This window comes from Perissodus microlepis, chromosome 20 (assembly GCF_051167445.1).
Source record: "Perissodus microlepis isolate ML-2025 ecotype Zambia chromosome 20, ASM5116744v1, whole genome shotgun sequence".
NCBI lineage: Eukaryota > Metazoa > Chordata > Actinopteri > Cichliformes > Cichlidae > Perissodus > Perissodus microlepis.
The window spans coordinates 33,243,792-33,265,039 of record NC_140480.1 but is presented as its reverse complement, the minus strand read 5'-3'; the positions used below and the strand labels follow the sequence as shown (position 1 = coordinate 33,265,039).

At 40.5% G+C, this 21,248-nt stretch overlaps 1 protein-coding gene across 1 annotated transcript in view; it reads right to left on the bottom strand.

Annotated features, from left to right (window-relative positions):
* The window catches only part of kcnd1 (potassium voltage-gated channel, Shal-related subfamily, member 1), a 77,034-nt gene that overhangs the window by 15,249 nt on the left and 40,537 nt on the right, over positions 1 to 21,248 (bottom strand). The window lies entirely within an intron of this gene.

Here is a 21,248-nt window from a genome sequence, read left to right as displayed (position 1 = left end):
TGGCAGGAGGCCAGGATGCTTTGTGTGATTCTGCTCAGACCGACGGGAGAAACCTGCAGCTGCACCAGTCAACAGTTTACTATACAAACCAGTCAACAGCTAGAAGCTGATTGATGCTCAGCTCCACCTGTTTACTTTGTTTCTTTAAGTAAATATTCAGAGAGATATGATCAGCAATCGGTCCTCCAGTTTAAGAAGTGCCGTTGGATGATGCAGCCAAAGTCTCATTTTTGAAAAGCTTTCTTAGCTTTATTAAAGCAGAGATAAGCCTGAGAAATCACGGGCCGCGGCGTGCTCATATGATAGCCGTTGGTTAATCACAAGGTAGTATAAAGCATACTTGGCTCTGTTGTGCTTTTTGACTTTAAAGGGGATCATATTTGAAAAATGAACATCATGTTATATTTAATAAGGCTTGAAATGGGCAGATGAAACCATAAACTCATCAGGAAAAGTGGATCAAAGGAGCCAAAGGTCATTTTTCAAAACGTCTTTACAGCAGGACTACTTTTTGAAAGTCTTAAGGTGTTTGGACAGGTTTCCATTTTTGGATTCAGAAGTTATGTAATTGTTTCATATGCAGTCTCTGAGTAGGAGTCAGTGATCTGTAAATGGCTCTGATTCAGATGAATATTCATATATATCCATTTAAAATTACACTTATTTTTTTTTAGCTTAGTTTATTTTATGGGAAATCTTAAAAAAAACTGCACCACGTTTCATTAACGTTTCCTTTTTGCTTCCTTTTTACTTCCTTTTTGCTTCCCAACCTACCTGTACTTTGTATTAGGATCTGAAATGAAACATTATCACACAATAACTTTGAAATGCTGCTGTAGTATTTATTTGTACTTCTTTTAGCATCAAAAACCTTATTTTAGAAAGTTTCTCCAAAGAGACGTAAAATCTCTCATAAAGTTGTTATTATAATTAAGTCCTCAGTGAACTGTGTACCAATCACTTTTACTCAAAGAAATTATTTCTTTCCAGCTGATTAAATGATTATTTTGTAAGAACACATTCCCGTTTTTTTAACTGGTGTCTGTTTCACTGTGGATTTAACTCTTGATATTACACATATGCAAATCAGCACAGGCTGTACAGTAAATCAGATATGTAGGTAATGAACTGCAGCTCTCTGCTCGTGTACCTGCTGCAGTAGATTATATATCCGTCCTTCTCAAAATAAGGCTGCGACCTTGTCTGCTGTGTGCTGCTCAAATCTTACAAGCCATTTTATTATTTTTTAAAACTTTAAAGCTAATTTTAAAGCTGTGCAGTTGCTCCTCCTGAAGATGAGTTTCATAATGAATTGCTTCTCATTCTTGGCATAAATCCTGTTTTCTAAATCTAATTCCACATGTACTGAAATGCATTCAGCTGACTGACAGACTGGATTTGCATTTTTCCCTCATTCCTTCATAGCTTTTCTTTATAGTCCATATACCCTACACTTTACTTCGTGGTATAAAGTGCAGAGATGGTCCGCATGGAGCCAGAACATCCTGAAGTTTAATCATTCGAGAAAATCCCAGGTTCCTTATCTGCTCTCTTACTGGATCAAAATTTCTGTATCGAGGTGTTAAAGGCAGACCTTCAGTGGTATCAGTGTGTGTTTGCTGATTTCCTTTTTTTCTCTATTAATCGGTTTACTCTGTGGTTAGTTCCAGGCCTTGATTTCAAATGACCTGGACTCTGAAAGCTAAACATTATGCTGTGGTACTGAAAGACAAACACCGTGTGCTAAAAGCCATGTTTGAGAAGCTGGAAGTATATTATTTCTCTTAAAATGAGCCAGAACACGCTCACCAAACCTGATCCTCTGCTTTTTGAAACCAGAATTTCCACACTTCCAAACATCGGCTCAGACCTGCGTCCCACCGTGTCACTCACATAAAGCACAAAGACAGAGTGAGACACTTCTGAAACAACTAATATGGATACTTGAAGACGTTTCACCTCTCATCCGAGAAGCTTCTTCAGTTCTAAGGTCAAATGGTGGAGAGTCCCAGATATAAACCTAGTGGGAGTGTCCCCCCACAGAGGGACAAAAGGACCCCCTGATGATCCTCTAATCGCCTGAGCCAAGGTGTGAAACTGGGTGTGGGTCCCAATCAGCCAGAGTTTCGGGTGTGTTCATTGTGAAACCTGGCCCCACCTTATCATGCGAATTCCTGAGGTCAGATGGCCCAGGATGTGAGTGGGCGTTAAGGCGTCTGGGAAGGGATCTCAAAACTGGATTATAGATGGCAGAGAGTTGGTGTCGTAAACCCCCGCCTCTGTTCAAAGATGGTCGCTCACAGTGGACATAGATGGCTTCTTTCACTCCTCTTTCAAACCATCTGTCCTCTCTGTCCAAAATGTGAACATTGGCATCCTCGAAAGAGTGTCCTTTATCCTTAAGATGCAAAGAAGGAACACACACATGTAAAGGAAGCACTCAAAACGTGCGGCTATCCTAAATGGGCGTTCTTAAAGTCAGCAAAGAGGCACAGAAAAGAAGACCAGACACCAGCGAGGGAGGATAAGAAGGACAGACGCAACAACATTGTCATCCCCTATGTAGCCGGTGTATCAGAAAAACTTAGGAGAGTTTTCTCCAAGCATGACATCCCGGTGCATTTCAGACCCAGCAACACGCTCAGACAAAAACTGGTTCACCCGAAAGACAAAACGCCAAAACACAGACTTAACAATGTGGTGTTTGCTGTACAGTGCAGCGAGGAATGCCCAGACCTCTACATCGGAGAGACCAAACAGCCACTTCACAAGCGCATGGCACAACACAGAAGAGCCACCTCCACAGGACAAGACTCAGCAGTCCATCTGCATCTTAAGGATAAAGGACACTCTTTCAAGGATGCCAATGTTCGCATTTTGGACAGAGAGGACAGATGGTTTGAAAGAGGAGTGAAAGAAGCCATCTATGTCCACTGTGAGCGACCATCTTTGAACAGAGGCGGGGGTTTACGACACCAACTCTCTGCCATCTATAATCCAGTTTTGAGATCCCTTCCCAGACGCCTTAACGCCCACTCATATCCTGGGCCATCTGACCTCAGGAATTCGCATGATAAGGTGGGGCCGGGTTTCACAATGAACACACCCGAAACTCTGGCTGATTGGGACCCACACCCAGTTTCACACCTTGGCTCAGGCGATTAGAGGATCATCAGGGGGTCCTTTTGTCCCTCTGTGGGGGGACACTCCCACTAGGTTTATATCTGGGACTCTCCACCATTTGACCTTAGAACTGAAGAAGCTTCTCGGATGAGAGGTGAAACGTCTTCAAGTAACTTAAAGAAGTCCAGACGCTTTTCTTTGCAAGCTCCTTTGACTACGATGACCTGGATGACTGAGAACCTTCACAGACAAACTAATATGGATCTTTTAGGCCCTCTCGCTGGTCGACTTTCCACTCTCCAAAGCTAAATGACTTTAGCTAAGTGATATGCAGTTAATTGTTAAGATGCATCTTTCACCCAGCTCTGTGCTTATTCTTAAATTCACTGGACTCATGGCTGAGGAGAGTGCATCACTGACTGTAATTCGCCGGGAGCCGAGGGCGTGCTGACGGCACGCGGGTCAGTTTTACTGAACCTCCAGTGTCCTCAGCCGGGAGACATATTGGCAGCTGGGAGCAGATCAATGGAGATAACAGAGGGCAGAGAGGAACAGAAGTCATCTGTAATTGTTGGCAAAAAGCACTCAGAAGAATCGACGGAGACGTCAGACTGTGGCCAAACAGCCAGGATGAATCTGTGCCGGATCTCTAACTGAACATCAGAGAGGCCTGTATCTTCATCCTCCCTCATTCATCATTTCTCAAGTTTTTACATAATTTTTACTTCAAGGTTTGTAAAATAAGCACAAACTACAATTTAATGACATTTTAAAGCATATGTATGTGTCAAAAGTGTGCAATTTACAGAAAAATATACAGCCTAGGGTCCGATACCCAAAACTAATATTTAAATTTTACTATATTTCATCTCGTTTTCATCTCTTGGCTTGTCTTAATCTCAACAGTGGAAATGCAAAGAGGAACATATGGAGGACACGAGGACAAACGCTGACATGAAACACAGGTAGGCAAGGAGGTGGAAGTAAAGCAACAGGTAACATCTAATAAAAGGTAACAAAGAACTACAGCAGTGAGGGAAACAGACAAATACAGACAAATGAAACTGCAAAAGACTAAAACACAGACGTAACAGCACACATGGTCAAGGACACACAGATACTATAAGATCAAACGTCATAGACCAACACAGTGACTAAACCCTGAAACCAAAAACTTTAATTGTAATTTCTGTTGCCTACATCTAACCAACATGTTAAAGCTAAGAAAAAAAAAACAAGTTGTGAGTCTTCCCTTTCCGGAGCTCGTGCACTGTGGTAGATTTATGCCAGGCCAGTTCCCTTCCAAATGTAGACTCTAAGTCTTTATGACTGTGGCAGCGTCACCATCAGGATATTAGTATGCTCCTAAATAACCTCCTATTGGCTTTGTTTCTGTGGTGCTGGCACAAAAATTTCACAGGAGAAAACATCAGAGCAGAAAGAAAACATCTCAGAAATCTCATTTTCAGACAGCAGCATAGTTCAGGACTTTAACCCGAAATACTGATGAAGGGCGAAGTCATAAACTGGCCAACTTCCTACAACTCCTGATGCTGTAGAACAAGATGGGAAAACAGGCAACGAGCTGCTGCCAGCCGTGTGAGTACAGCTCAGAATGCAAATGAATGTAAATGGAAATGAACCGCTCTGTGACGGGCAGACGGCCGACCGGAGCATCTGCCAGCTGTTTAACTCCGTACAGCTGGAACAGCAGCCTCATTAGCCTGCACTTTATGGACCCTGTGATTCATGCAATTGTTGAAGAAGGAAGAAAGAGCCTGCACATTCATCAGGTGCTACCATCATTAGAGGTGCCCTAACAGCCAAGTCATTTTTCCCCCGCGGGTGCTGCAATTTAATCAGTTCAACAACAAATTTACATTTCCTCGCAAATGTTGAAAACTAAATTAGATTTCATAGGCGATTTGTATGGATTTACAGAAAAAATCCAATTCGAACCAACTTCTAATAGCCATCTTATCACAGATGCTTCAAAACTGTCATTAAAACTTGTAAAATGATTTTTTTTCAAGTGGTGAGCGCAGCCGTATACAGGAAAACAACATTTATAAGCTGCAGTATTACAGGCGGCAGGCGGCACAAATGGATTTTCAGGTGTAACAAGAGGATGATACAAATGCTTTAAATCAGCCAAGTTAAGCAGCTGTGAAACTAATATTCAGCTTAGCACATCACTCATCAAGCCAGCTAACCCCAAATGTTCATGACCTTTTTCCTGTTTCTGGATAGAAGGGCTTGAGACAACAGAGATAGAGCTTAACTTTTTCTTTTCTGGGTTCAAGCATATACCTGTCTGTTAGTATTACTGACATCCACTACATGCATTTTAAGGTGTATCCCACAAACCAAATAGCAGATAGACTTAGCCTCCTGTGGGACTGCATCATGGGGACTGTAGTAATCTCTGTCTCTTGTCCACAGCATGTCTTTATCCTGTCTTCCTTCTCTCACCCCAACCGGTCGCAGCAGATGGCCCCGCCCCTCCCTGAGCCTGGTTCTGCTGGAGGTTTCTTCCTGTTAAAAGGGAGTTTTTCCTTCCCACTGTCCCCAAAGTGCTGCTCATAGGGGGTCATATGATTGTTGGGTGTTTCTCTGTATGTATTGTTGTAGGGTCTACCTTACAATATAAAGCTCCTTGATGTGACTGTTGTTGTGATTTGGCGCTGTATAAATAAAACTGAATTGAATTGAATGGTCTTCTTCACCGTCTTTGCGTTCATATTTGTGCATTTAATCATTAGTAAGGATTAACGTTTGGCTCTGGCTCACACAGCGTGTCTTTTGTCCCTGCCGTTCCTCCCTGAGCCGCGTTCTGCTGGAGGTTTCTTCCTGGTAAAAAGGGAGTTTTTCCTTCCCACTGTTCCTAAGTGTTTGCTTATACAGGATCTGATCGTAGGATAATTTCTCTCTAATACTGTGTGGTCCTTACTTTACAATATAAAGCAGCAACTCGTAATGCTCTTGGAGCTAAATAAATAAACTTGAATTAAATATATTCTGGGTTGAAACTTTTTAGTAATAAATCTCAGCTCTGTGAATGTGAAATATAAAAGAAATTACAGATTGACAATGATTTGATTTTTAATAAAAAATGACTGATGCTGTCTTTTCAATCTATCATCTACCTTTTATAGCAGCCGGTGATTTTTGAATTAGTTTCTTGCATTTCTACTAAAACTGAAATATTCTTTAATACTCCTAAATATCATTTTCAGTCTTTGTGCTGAGAGAGTCTAGGCTGAATATTCAATATACTGAATATTCTGTGGATATTCGTTGAAAGATTGTCACGTCAGTTTTTGCTGATCGCTGTTTTCTTTGTCTTCACACTTATAGCTAATCAAATATAAAGTATGAAACGTTTTTATACAGCAAAGCTTGGCACAGCAACAGCAATGTCTGATAAATGTCATGCAATCATGGCTCATTTGCTTTCTGTTATTATAGTGCATTTGCTGTTTACTGCTGGACCTAAATTATGAGACATATTTAGCTTTTCCTCTTTTAATACCAACAAACACGCACATGCTCCATTTCTCTCTCGTAGCTGTAAAGCGTCTTCCTTGTGTTTGTGAGTTTTTACTACCAGACGGCAGCAGTAAATCTGCAGTGGCCCTCCGTCCAGAGCCAAACATTACACGCAGTGCCCCTTTAATGGACCATAAATTAGCTTTGATGCGGCTGCCTCTTGGTTTGAGGGAGTGTGTGTTGAATGGAGGCATATCATGGTGAAACAGATTCAATAAACATGGAACCAACTTGTCTGAAAGATAAAACAAAGCTGCTGCACTTGTGTGCAGCTAAAGTTACATTAAATATGTTCATATCTTTTATTTTTGTGTCACAGAAATCAATTCAAGTTTTAAATTAAGGCTTAAAACAGTCTCATCAGCGTCCTCAGCCCACAGGCTTTACAATGAAATGCAATCAGGAAATGATTTATAATTATGAATCTCGTTGATTCCCACTTGAACATGTCGTTTGTTTCCTCATTTATCCACATGGTTTCTGTTTGGATGTTTTGGTGGTATCAAACACCATCCTTCTGGAAACATCATGCCTGCAGCTCCTCGCTTTATTCTTTGCAAAGATTGTAAACTGTAAGAAAACAGATGGATTTAAAGTACTGGGCCACTTAAACACTGCGCCTGCAGAAGCTGCTCGGCCATGGAAACCTAAGCCTTGAAGCTCCTGGTGCACAGCTTTGTGCTGATGTTAATGCCACAGGCAGTCTGCAGTTACTGATTTAGCAGACTGTTGGTGAGATTTACACCATCAGCTCCACTGCTCTGAAATGCGACTGCAGAATGTGACAGAGTGGTTTCTAAAGACTTCAGCGTGGCAATAACATTGCTTATACTTGACTGTGGAACATCTAACAGGAGAGACGTTTCACAAAGTGACTGATTTGCGCGTCTTTAGCACATCCTATTCTTTCCCAAATGATTGTAAAAGTAGACTGCGTGGCCAGGTGCGTGATTTTATACACTTGTGACAATACGACTGAAAGCACCTGAATTCAAAGATTAAGAAGCATGACCCAATACTTGAGTGTGTGTTTATTTAAGATTTCTTTCCATCCTGTATCAGAGCCAGATATTATCTATTAGTAAACACAACCTGCAGCCACAGAAGCTACACTTAGTGCAGAGGTAGACTTTCCCCGCTATGATTAAAATCGATGCAGCATTCTTGTACTTTCTTTCTCTAGCATCAGTTTTTTGTTTTGTTTTTTTGCATCAAGGTTCAATAACTTCAGTGTGTCTGAGGCTGTTTGATTAGGTGGAAGATTTATTATTCCCCAGTCAGGCCTGTTTTTCTTATTTATAAATTAAGGTACTTTTTAAGCAGATCTATAAAAATATGGCGTAGACCTCTGGATAGATCTATGGTGGATCTAAAGATGAAGAAGAAGAAAAGAAGATCAAAAGGTCAACCAACTACATTACCCAGAGTGGCCCGAAGGCCCACAGCCATTCAGCAGAGAATAATCTCAAACATAAAGCATGGTCAACCTATGAGCCACCTCCTCTATAATGCATAGACACATTGTATATGGATTATAGAGTACATACTCACATAGTACTCAGAGTGCAAAGGCACAGACTCACAATGAAGCCTGATTTATATTTAACTCATTCAGACAAAAACATGACTTTAATGGTTTATCTTATTCACTGACCCAAAGAGTATTACTGCATGCACACACACACACACACACACACACACACACACACAGTGTAGAGTCTGATATTCTATCATTTCCACAATTTCCATGAAGATCTTTTCTGTTGGTGCAGCAGTTATTGTACAGTAGCTGTAGCATGTTAGCAGCTTTAAAGCGACAGCTGACGATTTTTTAAAATGTTTTTCAGTCTGAACGAATTAAGGAAATGAATGAATATGAATGCCGTCTTATTCATTCAAATAACATTTGTGTAATGGCATGTGTACCGGGATGTTCAACGTGCCTCTGACAGACGGAGAGCGTGTGCATCCTTTAACACATGAAATAAAACATTAATTAGATAGAAAAATTTAATTTCCATGTTTTCTTGAGTGACTGTATCAATATTTCTGATGATACAGAGTCATTTCATATGTTTGTGCTGGTCAGAAAATGAGTTGCAAATCATGTGATGAACATAGAATTACCACATGGAAACAGCACAGTGCCGTTCGCTGTATCTCAGGCTGCTAATGTGTATTCAGTTTGCTGAGAAAGATGAATAAAAGCTCTGAACAAGTGAAACAAAGTAAGCTGGAGCACTGTTGAGCTGGAGCTTGACCAAAGCTGAGCTTGGGAAAGCCTGGCCAGACTAAAGTCGCACATCAGTCATAGCTTAGCTGAAGTTTAGCTGGACTTTAACTGCAGCCAAAGCAGCATTTAGTTACACTTCACCACAGGTTAGTAAAGCAAATGATCTGAAATTAGCCAGATCTCATCCAGAGCTGAGCTGACGTTCAGTTTACCTGGATTTCTGCTAAACTACATTTTTAGTTACCGCTCAGCCAAAGGTGCTCGCCATGAACTCACTCAGACCGCGATGGATGCTCAACCAGCAGAGGTCAGTAAAACGAAGCTATTCAGCTCAGAGTAAAGTTGCTCTTTATAATGTAGAAGGTTGTGGCTGCAGAGTGGGGTGATTAAACCAACTAAGACTGTGTGTGTGTGTGTGTGTGTGTGTGTGTGTGTGTGTGTGTGTGTGTGTGTGTGTGTGTGTGTGTGTGTGTGTGTGTGTGTGTGTGTTTGAGAGAGAGAGAGAGAGAGCCTGGAGCTGCTAATATTAAATAATGGATGGCAGCATTAGAGGGCTTGTAGCTGGCATGTCGAGAGAGGCATTAGAAAGTTTATATTGTCTCTCCGTGCATCGCTCCCTCCTTTCTCCACACATTTCCTTTATTTCCTTCCTCTCTCTCGTACCCGTTCTGTTCTCTCCTCCATCTCTCTTGCCATCTCCCATTTCTCTCTTCTTCCCACCCTCCCCCCTCTTTCTCCTGGGTCATTATCTACAGCTGCTGGAGCCAAGTCTCCGTCCTGCAGCAGGAGGAGGACAACACATCGAGTGGTAGCTTGACGCGAAGCCAGAGGAGGGAGATGGAAGGAGGAGGAAGCAAAGGAGGGAAGAAAGGAGGGAGGAAAGAGGAGGTTGAGTGAGGACAGTCAAGAGAAGGGCGAAGAGAAAGAGAAAGAAGGCGGCGAGAAGGTCAAGATGAACAAAGTGTGAGAGAGAAGAGGAGGAAAAACAGCGTATACTGAATCTGTAAATCTCAAGCATGTGCAGTCACATACAGACCTTACTATTTACCCACTCAACCTTTTAATCATATTTTCTGTAAAACGGGAGTTATTTATAAACCGATCAGTGCCTACAGGCTAAGTGTCCTCCACACTGCACATAAAAAGAAATCTGCAGGAGAAGCTAAACACTGAATCGTTTATACCTTTATTTATTTATTGGTCTGAACAGTGGTTAACATGGAAAATACTGAGAGACCCTGTAAAAGATGCAACATTAATAAAAATGACAGCTGTTGTGCCTCAGAAACTCTCATAGCATTTAAAGTTAGAAAAATGTATCGTGCCAAAACATGAAACATTATTTTAAAGAAATCCAAGAGTGAAAAATCAGAGTTGGACAAACTCAAAGCCTAATGATAGGAAATTACACTTTACTGTAGCTGGTTTCACTGAAATCTGAAGGTTTTTATCTTTTCTCTTTTACAGTGTATACACGTGAAAAAGGAGAAAATAAAAGCTGTCTGAATCCAGCGGAGCAAAACGGTCTCATTCAGATATCTGACTGTAGTGACCCTGCAGCTGGAGTTGGAGCCAGCCGTCGTCATAAATAACGGTTTTACAAAAGGGGAGTGTCTCGGGAGGCACGGGTCAGCCCAAATATTCTGAGCTGCTCTCTCAGTATGTTAAATATTTCATGGCCAGAATTATGTCATCCTGCACCGAGCCACGATACCAAAGACCAGACAGACACAAGCCGAGAGGGGGAGGCTGGCGAGGAAAGATGGAAAACACTGAGGGAAGTGAAAAAGAAACAGGAAGGTTGGAGGGTCACTCGAAATCTAAAAACTGATTCCCAGCCATAAGGACTAAAAGACAAGCAAATGCTGCTTCCCAATTGGAGCAGATAGAAATCCAATAATGCAGAGTCAGCCAATGGAACGCAGAGACCGATCCTTATCTCCCACCTGTAATAGGGGAGCCAGCCAATCACAATCTAATAGAGGGGCAGACAGCCAATGATAATTCGTTTAGTGAGAAGAGCAGGAAGGACAATCAAATTGTAGGGAGAGCCACCCGATCAGATACAATGGAAGAAGCAGAGAAGAGCAGAAATGAAAATTTAAGGACTTTTAAAAATGTATTTCTTAATATTTGTATTTTACCATTATTTCGAAATGGGGAAAAGCCTTCGAGCTTGTACATCTTCCAACTTTTTGCATTTATAAAAAAAACAAAACGTAAAAAAAAAAGAAGAAGAAGAAGGTTGAAATGTATCCACTCAAACTCAGCTTAATATGATTGGATATTTAAGCTATTTTCTTTTGATTTTTAAACAGCGTACAGGCACACAGAGGAGTGGCGCTCGACTGCTTTTCTTTCAGTCAATATGTTCCTCACTAACTCAGCACTTGAAATAATCGCACTTTGATGTCTTTACGTGATCCAAAAGCTTTAAATTAAGAACCACTTTTAGAACAGCTGCTCTTAAGTGGAAGCTTTGAGACATTTTCATTATCATTTTTGGAAGTTGGAACGTCTTTCATACCTTAAATGTTTTCACAGGTTCTTCACGGAGAGCAGTCAATGTGACCTGAAATCACAGATCCTTAAACATGATGCCAGATTTTCTTTTTGTATATTTTGAACATTTTATAAGAAAAAAAACAGAACCACAATCATCCTCTCCTGCAGTGACTCCATGACTTTCACTAATGCTTCTTATGTTAGTCATAGTTTGCATCTTTGTCTGTGTCAAAAAATTCCTTTTTTATCAACTTTTCTCACTGGCTGAAAAGACCTTCATGCAAATGTTGCACCAACAACCCACATTACAGGTGCCAGTGGGTTTTCTATAAAACCTTAGGAAAAAAATGGGACAGTGAGCAAAACAGCTGAAGGCATGAGTGTGTACACAAAAAGACCTTTTAATACCAGAGGAGAAGAAAAGAATCTGCTGAACATTCAACAAAATCCCCTCAGTGCAAACAACCAACAACCGCACAACAAGATCCAACTCAGAGTAGAAAGAGTTACAGCAAATCTTCCATCGCCTTCATGGCCGGAACAACCTCCAGAGGCGCCTCGGGGCAAAAATGCACCGTTAAGCCTCCAGAGACCTTTGCGATACGCATCGGTGTTATTACTCACGAGTAGGCAATTCAATTGTGTTCATATGGCGCCGGGTCAGGAAACTGTTGTCTCAAAGAGCATAATTGTAAGATGATGACCAGAAACCAGTCGTTACTCTGTAGTTGACCTTAGTTATACAGAAGATCAATTATTTTAAGTTATATTCTATATAAAATGAAATATAGGATGTGTGGTTTCCCAGTTATCTGTAATAGATATATGTGATTTCGATTACTGGCCCGACACTCGGAGATATTTGAATTTGTTCATTTATGATGTAACAAATAAAACTTTTTGAACAGTCAAACAATCCAAATACGTACTAAATAAAACCACTCCCAGATGTGCTTGTAATTAACTGTTGGCGTCAGCTTTGCTGTACTTTTATGGTTTAATATGACACCAAACAAGACAGATGTTGGCACGGTTAATTTTTTCACAAATTTGTAAATAATGATGTTATGTAAATCCAAACAATATGTTAATACATTTTTGGCAGCACTGCTGATCCACATCAGACTTCTTATTTATACAGGGAGTGCAGAATTATTAGGCAAATGAGTATTTTGTCCACATCATCCTCTTCATGCATGTTGTCTTACTCCAAGCTGTATAGGCTCGAAAGCCTACTACCAATTAAGCATATTAGGTGATGTGCATCTCTGTAATGAGAAGGGGTGTGGTCTAATGACATCAACACCCTATATCAGGTGTGCATAATTATTAGGCAACGTCCTTTCCTTTGGCAAAATGGGTCAAAAGAAGGACTTGACAGGCTCAGAAAAGTCAAAAATAGTGAGATATCTTGCAGAGGGATGCAGCAGTCTCAAAATTGCAAAGCTTCTGAAGCGTGATCATCGAACAATCAAGCGTTTCATTCAAAATAGTCAACAGGGTCGCAAGAAGCGTGTGGAAAAACCAAGGCGCAAAATAACTGCCCATGAACTGAGAAAAGTGAAGCGTGCAGCTGCCAAGATGCCACTTGCCACCAGTTTGGCCATATTTCAGAGCTGCAATATCACTGGAGTGCCCAAAAGCACAAGGTGTGCAATACTCAGAGACATGGCCAAGGTAAGAAAGGCTGAAAGACGACCACCACTGAACAAGACACACAAGCTGAAACGTCAAGACTGGGCCAAGAAATATCTCAAGACTGGTTTTTCTAAGGTTTTATGGACTGATGAAATGAGAGTGAGTCTTGATGGGCCAGATGGATGGGCCCGTGGCTGGATTGGTAAAGAGCTCCAGTCCGACTCAGACGCCAGCAAGGTGGAGGTGGAGTACTGGTTTGGGCTGGTATCATCAAAGATGAGCTTGTGGGGCCTTTTCGGGTTGAGGATGGCGTCAAGCTCAACTCCCAGTCCTACTGCCAGTTTCTGGAAGACACCTTCTTCAAGCAGTGGTACAGGAAGAAGTCTGCATCCTTCAAGAAAAACATGATTTTCATGCAGGACAATGCTCCATCACACGCGTCCAAGTACTCCACAGCGTGGCTGGCAAGAAAGGGTATAAAAGAAGAAAAACTAATGACATGGCCTCCTTGTTCACCTGATCTGAACCCCATTGAGAACCTGTGGTCCATCATCAAATGTGAGATTTACAAGGAGGGAAAACAGTACACCTCTCTGAACAGTGTCTGGGAGGCTGTGGTTGCTGCTGCACGCAATGTTGATGGTGAACAGATCAAAACACTGACAGAATCCATGGATGGCAGGCTTTTGAGTGTCCTTGCAAAGAAAGGTGGCTATATTGGTCGCTGATTTGTTTTTGTTTTGTTTTTGAATGTCAGAAATGTATATTTGTGAATGTGGAGATGTTATATTGGTTTCACTGGTAAAAATAAATAATTGAAATGGGTATATATTTGTTTTTTGTTAAGTTGCCTAATAATTATGCACAGTAATAGTCACCTGCACACACAGATATCCCCCTAAAATAGCTAAAACTAAAAACAAACTAAAAACTACTTCCAAAAACATTCAGCTTTGCTATTAATGAGTTTTTTGGGTTCATTGAGAACATGGTTGTTGTTCAATAATAAAATTATTCCTCAAAAATACAACTTGCCTAATAATTCTGCACTCCCTGTACAATGGTTTTCATGCAATCTAAAGCAGAATGTAAACTGATACAGCAATATGGTAGTTATGAATATTCATATTAAATGTGGCAACTTTCCAATGTTTAAAAGCTCTTCTGTGACCCAAGAGCTCAGACTTTAGCGTAGTCCAACAGGGTTACCGACGGTTCCCTCTTCTTCCAGGAGGAGCTGTTATCACAGATGTCTTCATACAGCCATCTGCTGCACACATGACGCACTCATCAGGACTCAACCTGAGTAACAACGTGACGTTAAATGCAAGTTTACATCAGCGTACAGAAGAAGTGATGTTTTTTTTTTATTGTGATCAAATGAAATATTCAAATACACCCGGGCCATTATGTGCCATGATGACCAGGCAAAATTGACGTTACATTATTTAAATGCCTGCTGTCAAATTTGCAGATATAATTTTTGTGTTCATTTACACCTTTTAAGGAGGTGGAGTTGTGCAGAGGCTCCACTGAGGAGAAGCTGTCTGTGTGTTTTTCCCTGGAAGTGGGATTCTTGCAAAGCTACTCCAGCAAAATCGAGAAATAAGAACATCCATTCATTCATCCAGTTTCTTCCACTTCATCAATCCAGTTCAGAGTTAAAGGTGACAACAACTCTTTAAAGTATGATTTTGTTCAACAGTTTTGTTATTGAAAGGCAGAAAACTGGTCTGAGGATCAGAAGTTGGTCTCAACTGACTGTGTGCGTTTGACTGACAGCAGCAGAGAAACTGCCAGAGTGCTGATGTTACACCGTAACAAGAGACGTAAACACCATTCGGATAAGGTTTTCATTTCAGGGATTTTAATCCAATCCCGAGCATTTGTGTCATCGCTGCATTAATAATTACAGCTAAAATGAGCCTTTTCCATTTCCTGCATTTTATCAGCTCTCTGTGAAAATTAACTTTTGCATGCGATGAAACCACGTGACCAAACAAATGAGTTAATGCAGCTTCTAGGAACACTCAATATTTCACCATCTATGCTTCACACAACTGCAGTGAAAAGCGGTGGGGAAAAAAGGTGAAATTTGGGGGTTTGAGCTTCCTGTATGGCTCCCCGTGAGTGTCCTCTTCTGCCTCCAAACTGTTTGAATTGTTCTTCACAAGGACACCGGTATCGACCGGACAAGTTTGATCACCAGCTCAGTTTGTTTTTCCTCTCTGAAAACTTCTATTCTGGGTTACATCAGGCTGCTAAAAGCCTCTCTGCTCTCCTCCTCTTTCCATCCTCATCTTTCCCCTCCTTCCTCCATCACCTCTCCTCCTTTTCCTAAATCCTGTGCTCTCCTTCCGTCTGCTCCCTTTCTTTCTCCTCTCCTCCTCCAGTGTAATCCATGGCCATGTTTAATTGATAGAGTGATGATGAAAGTTGCAGGAGGAGGGATGGTTGTTCCATGTTTTCTCCTCCTCTGGTGAAGGAGATCCAGCTCTTTAAGCAAACTGAAATCCTGCCTCTCCATCCCCTCTCTCTCACGTTCCTTTCTCTGTTTTTTAAGCTCTTGTTTTTTATTTCCATGCATTCCTTTACTCCTTTTAAATCTCACCTTTTCCTCTTTCAGTTTTTGCATGAAATCATCTTTTGCAAAGATAGCATCCTTGTCTGAAACCCTAACATATGGCTGAAAGCCGCTGTCACACTTAGATTCAGGTAAACACCTTTAAATACAGGTATGGACAAGAGCTCTGTCATTGGATTTAACCGACTGGCTTCGGGTTATTCGGCTAACACCACACGTTCGCTAGACCTGCTAGCCGCTCCTTCCTCGCCAGACTGATGTTACAGAACGCCCCTTAAAACCATGAAAATATCATCTTTAATGCAAATATTTTGGCTTTACATTACCTTCTGATAGCCTTTTGTGACATTATTACAGTTCTCATCCAAGCCAGCAGACCTCTGTTATAAAACCCATAGTTTTACCTCATGGAGTACGGTGGACAATCAAGGTTTTGTCAAAGCAGTCTGATTGCTTTAAACAGAAGGTGACAACTTAAAAAAATGTCAATCCATCAGTAGTAAAAACCCAACTACAGGACTGACAGGGGAGAATTTTTATATTGCAAAGTCCCTCCTTTGTGAATCTGACTGCCTCCTTCATCCCCTCCTGCTGTCTGTTACATTCATTATTAATAATTTAGATTCAATTGCATGAATACCTTACAGCAATTGCTCTCAAAGTTTTTAAAACTGAGCCTTTTTTGATAAAACAAATGTTAAATGCACCCAACTGAAAAAATGGGAAGATTGTTGTGAGAGAAAGGAAGAAAATAATAAACAGACAGACACGTGATGTTCGACGACGGGTGAGCTACAATCAAAGAAATCCCAAAAATAAGACGGAAAGTCTATTTTCAGCAGAGTGGTTGCGTTGTTATCTAAAGCTTAGAGTTCCAACATCCAGATCAAAGTGAATCAAACTCTACTGTACAGTGACATCAGAGACATTCTGGACAAGTTTAACGAGCAAAACGAGCTCTGCTCACGTGGTCTGCTCGCTAACGTCATGGCGTCTTATTTATTTCATCAGGAAACGAACCCTGACAGAGACGTCAACTTCCTCCTCTTTCAGCCCACCAGACCATGTCACAATAAAGACCTCAGAGTGATTCATCATAAACCAGATATGATATCATGTCCAGTGTAGCCCTGTCCCAAAAGCTCCACTCATCACCTAAAAACCACGTGTTGCCTCGGAACAAGTGAACGCATTGTTTTTATGAGGGTTCTTGAATATAACTTGTGCTTTGTTACAACTTTGTTTAGCCCTTTAAGCAATGACCAACATCTGCTTCATATTAATAGATACAATGAGCTGCTCTAATTGCCCTCCATCAACAGTGCAACGTAATGCATCTTCAATTAGAAAGAATGAAAAACCATTATCTGGTCTGACAGCTCTGCAGTTTATATGTGGCTTGGTTTGGGAAAGTTGCAACAGTTAAATGAAACCAAGAAAACAGGAAGTGAGTCCAAAAGCCGCAGCGATCCACTCTGCTGTGATTCTGCAGCCAAACTAATGTAGAAAATGTCCATGTGACTCAGAGATTGATGAAGATGGAAGTTACTGAGCTGAGGCACAAGTGAAAAAGTTGTGCATGGCTTAATGCATCTCATCTTATGTTTGGAGTATATTTGAACAAAATTAGATGTGTGTTCAATATTGAAAAGTTATCAGCTGGGCGTGGATGTTGTGGGGAAGAGGGAAAGGCAAGTGGACAGCTGATAAGAGAAACTTTATATTTTATAGAGAGGGGTACATTGTAAGTTGCCTGTAACCTTAATTTTGCTAGTCTAGCAAGTGTTTTTCCAATCTTTAAATGTGGGGGTCAAGGGGAAACGAGGATAAGCCAGAATGTACAGGAGGGACGTTCCAAGAGCAGGTTTAAATAACAAAAAGCAAGCCTTTTTTACTGTTATGAAATCCCTAAGAAAGGCAAAGTCTGAATAGTCTGAACAATAAAAAATACAGGTAAACACAGGTAAGAAAGAGACACAGGTGGAGCCAAACCCAAGTGAAACTAATCAGGGTGAAGCAGACACTCACAAAGCAAGATCAAATATGATGCAAAAGAAAACTAAGTAGTAAAGTAGTAAGTACTCAAAAGACAATGAACATTGAGACATGGGGACTAAAACTAAACAGAGGGAAGCATGGAAGGCACAGATCTGTCCAACAGCCAAGAATCACAGCTGTCACAAATGATGAGCTCAAACAGAGAATAGACTGTCAGAGAAAATATTCCGACTGTTGGATACATGCAGGGCTTACGACATTTTAGATAAGACTTCAATAATATTACTTAAGGTTTTAAAGTTTTATTTTCATAGTTATTCAGTAATGACTCTTTTCTACCTACAGGGAAAGTGATGATCAGGTGCAATCTTCTTACTTTTTCCCCACAGGCAGACGTTTTCTGACCTTCAACATGGTTGATGTCTGTGATATGTTGAGCATGTTTTTAGAAGGTAACTACGATTAAGTGATGGATCAGAAAAGACCAATACCTTTAGAGCAGGCCATTTCATTCAGGTGTGTACATAATGTAGACTCCCACACAAAGGAGGAAGCCCTGACTGGTTGTTGCTTGGTGTTTGAGAGGTATCCTCGTTAGGCCTCTGTTTTAGCACTGGACTTAGACTTCTTGACCTATTTGCTGCTGACAAAAACAGTAATAGTTGTTTGACCTGCTTCCAAACATGCCTGCCAAATGCAACTCAAATGAATGCACCATCATCATGTTTGCTGACGACACTGCTCTGATTGTTGGTGTCAGCACGGCTGACGAGTCAGCACACAGACAGGAGGTAAGAGCTGTGCGAATGAAACAACTAGATGTGAATAAAACATTAGACATTATAATGGACCCTAGGAAGTCCTGACAATAGCCTCACTGCGCGTCAGCATCCCTGCTGCCAAAAAGTTCAGGAACATCCCTAATTCTCGGCATCGACGAGGCCTTATCTGGGTATCAAACACTCCCTGGCATAATAAAAAGAAAAATAGCACCTATGGAGTTCTGTTATGACCCAGATTTGCCTCAGTGTGCTGGCAAGATAATGGTATGATCCTATATTGATTAGTCTTTAATCCACTGGGAGATATTAGAGCTGTAATATAAATATAAACTGGGAATCGATGTGTGAGCAGTGAGCTGTAGAGTGCTATTATTAGACTCTAGATACTGACAAATGGTACATAAAATATCAAATAAACCATGAAAATCAACCATTACTCATCAGGTGAACAACCAGGAACCTCTTCATGTTCTGGTATAAGTTATTTGGCTCCAGGTGCTGTGTTGAAGTTTAAATGTATGACTCTTTTAAAATATTGAGCAAGCTGTTTTACTTTTTGTTCTCAGATGCAGGTTTATAATAAAATAATAATATAATAATATAATAAATAATCATACAAGGCTGAGCTGAAAGAGAAGACAAAGTAAAATGGTGGTAATAAAACAGCCCCCAATAAAAAAAAACGATGTACATCACATGAAAACACAACAATAAACTTAATAAACAATAAATTAAATTAAAGCCTTTTTACCCATCCACAAAGCAAAGTCCACACAATAAAAATCTTCATCACAAAATGGAAAATATCTTTTAATTTAAAACAATGTTTAAATTAAAAAGTAAAACAAGTTTGTGAATCTCATTTAAGATGTTCAGTCATGTTGGGTTTAAGGCCTCAAATGCAGACATTAGAGTCGGACAGGTTACACAAACCAATGAACTGTTTAAAAGAACAAACAATGAAACAAACAAAAACATAGAAATTATATCAGAACAGGTCCAAAAGTTAGGAATACAAGGAGATCAAGAAATTAATAAAAAGACTGAAGAAAATACAAGATAAGCTAGAGACAAGAGGGTGATGGTCAAAAGAAACAGCTGGGACCAATTCACAGGTGGAAACAATGAAGGCAACTGGAAAAGCAGGGTCAAAGAACAAAGGCAGGAAGTACGTATATGCAACACATGAGCCTTCAAAGTAAAACCTAAAGACAATTAGCCAACAAAGGCAAACATGAAGAAGGACGTGAACCTAGAAACAAAAAGACGTAAACAAACTAATGAATATATATTTTCCTGATTTTGTTTTGTCTTTTCTTTTAATAAACAACTATTCTTGTACAATGAAAATCATACAAACTCAGGCATGCACATATATTCTCACATTTATTTACCAAAACTCTGATTGATCATGTATGATTGCGCTGATGATCTATGTGCATGGATCTGTGAAGTGGCTAAATCCACAGTGCTGATGGACACACCTCTGTGGGTTGTCCTCTAAAGGCAGTTTATGTTAGTGCTAGCAAATTAACCAGCGATGCTCTATTGCTTTGCTGTTTTTAAAGGCACATGCAGCACTTCTAAACTTCTAATTTCACATATTTGTAGTTTTCAAATTTTAAAAAATAATTCTGAGAGCTGCTTTTGTATGACACATAACTTATTTTTGCTAATGAGGAGGTTTCTCATATAAACAGAGTGAAGATGCCAGCTTCCACACAGCAAAGGGCACTTCAAATAAACCAATTATTTAAGATTAAAACAAATATACCGTTCTTTGTGGGCATTTCTTTTGACCTCAGGGAGCTTTACGTCAGTTCAGAGGAGAACAAAATCATTTGCTTTCTTTCTACATCTCCCTCTCTCTCTTTGTTTCTACGCCTCGTTCTTCCTATTTTCTGCCCTCTCATTTTCTCCTGTATTTACATCCCCCACGCTCTCTCCCTTCTCCCACCTACCCTCCTCCTCCTCCCCCTGCATACTCCTCTCCTTGTTATGAACTCATCGGTGTTTGTTGCTGAGAAGAAGCTCACGTTGTTTCAGAGTGTCTCTAATGTGCTTTATTTGTTCATTTTGCATAATCTAAATTTCCATGTTTATTTTTACCTCTCTCTCTGTCTCTCCCTCTCACTCGCTCACACACACACACACAGACACGTGATTTGAACATCACATGATGTTTTAAATGTTTTAGATAAGCTGTACACGAAGAGACAGGAAGAGGGAAGTGCAAAGCTAAGGAAAGAGAAAGAAAGAATGAAAGAAGGAATGATGACACATTGATAAATAAACTGTTGTGTGCATGAGCATTGTGTTTGCTTTGACAAAGACGATGTTGCTCTCTGACTGGTTGCCAGATATCTGTTGAAGTGTTCACCAGTTTCACTGAAGAGTTGACTCTGTATGTAAACAGAAACATTTGACACTCATCTTACATTTTGTCATCGGTCAGAAACTTGGTCAAACCTCCTCAAGCCTGTTTCAAACCTCCAGGATGCTTTGACAAGACGATCCCTTCCAGATATTCCAGCCATCTTTAATGTAACTGTAAGAGGCCTTCAACACATTTTAATTATATATGACGACTTCTGGAACTGATCAAGGCCCTGGAAGATCTTCATGAAAGCTCAGACCACCTGGAACTCTGTTGGGAGAGCCTTCAATTGAACTACTTCTGGAACAACTTCAAGAACGTTCAAGTTCAAGTCTGCCTGAAGCCTGTCACATGCACTGGAAATCTTAAGTGCTCACGTTGAAGACAACTCACCTTGGTGGTGCTCCTAAGAGTTGTTGACCCACCTTGCCCTCCTGTGAGCTGTTAAGGTCACATGGA